Below are 1,353 nucleotides of genomic sequence, written 5' to 3'. Positions count from 1 at the left end.
GAAAGCCTCTCCTGGGGCTGGTGCCAGAGCTGGGTGTCTTTTCCCTGGGTGTAGCTGAGTCTGGCAGGTGGGCTTAAGTTCTTGTGACCTGCTAAATGACTCTAATTTTATTCAAAGGCCTGAGTTGGAGCTAGCAGCTCCTCCAAGCTTTGTCGGTATCCAAGATGGAGATCTCTGGTACTGGGTGGGGAGGGGTGGCCTTAACTCCTCTGCTCCCTGAGAAGGAGTGAGGATGTCAGGCTTCTACTCATGCCGAGTCTTGGTTCCTGGGTTGTTTCTGTTATGAGAACTGCAGGATGAAGATGTCTGCTCCTTGTTGGTTCTTGCTGGTTTTGAGTAGAATCCGCTCGCCCGCAGTGCTAGTTCCTTGGTCTCGCACTCTCTGTGATTCAAGTATGGTGGGTTCGGCCACTGCAGCAGTGGCAAGAGCTCAGATTTCTCTCCTTGCCTGGATTTTCCTACTCTGGCCTAACTCTCTGTCCTGTGATGGCACACATGGTGTGATTCTCTGGCTTAGGACTGTTCACTGGAACTCTAAAACTGCTTTCTATGCAAGAGCTTGTTTAGCCAATGCTTCTCCTCCGCCATCTTCCGAGGCTTTCACTACTAATATCACTGTTTGTCTCAAAATGCTTTAAATTCTACACCCTCTAAGATGGGCATAGAGTTATACTGTGGAACTTTTCTCCTTAGAGAGTGAGTACTACCCTATTGTTTAAAATAGACAAAGTACCTTGATAGAGACACTGGGTGTGTGCAAACAACAAGTGATAGTTAAACAATGTTCTTATTAGTTTATAAAGATGAAATTGAAATAGAGCAACTATGAACTCAAAAGGAATGTGCAAAAAGACAAAGGCACAAAGTAGAATGTGTCAAGGATATGCTGAAGTATAATTTCAAATTATGTACTCACGTTTGAGGGTGTGTTCAAAGTACAGCTTCAGACAATGCAGTTGGATATCTTGGGCAGAAAACTACTTTAAACTACTTTGGGATAACTACCAGTAGAAGCCCCTAACTCTGACTCTAATCACATCACAACATCATCAACTTAGGGACTATTTTCCAAGTGCAAAATACAAAAAAGAGGACTCATCACAGTTAGTGTTCTGGTTAAAGTAATGGCAATCACATAACTTTTCTTATAAGTCTTCATTTTTTTGGAGCTTTAAAGTAGGAAAAAGCCAAGTATATATTTTGCATGTACCTAAATTAAGTGGGACGCATTATGTTGGTCTCTTTTTAACTGGGAAGCTATAGATTATGTCTTTTTATACTCTAACTTAGAACAATGATCTGCTGTCAGTTATTTCTTCTCTTCCTCTTCTTTTGCCCTTCCACTTACATAAT

Source organism: Dipodomys merriami, unplaced genomic scaffold (genome assembly GCF_024711535.1).
Source record: "Dipodomys merriami isolate MVZ:Mamm:240054 unplaced genomic scaffold, mDipMer1.0.p SCAF_506, whole genome shotgun sequence".
In the NCBI taxonomy this organism is placed as follows: Eukaryota; Metazoa; Chordata; class Mammalia; order Rodentia; family Heteromyidae; genus Dipodomys; species Dipodomys merriami.
Note: the sequence above shows the minus strand (reverse complement) of the source record.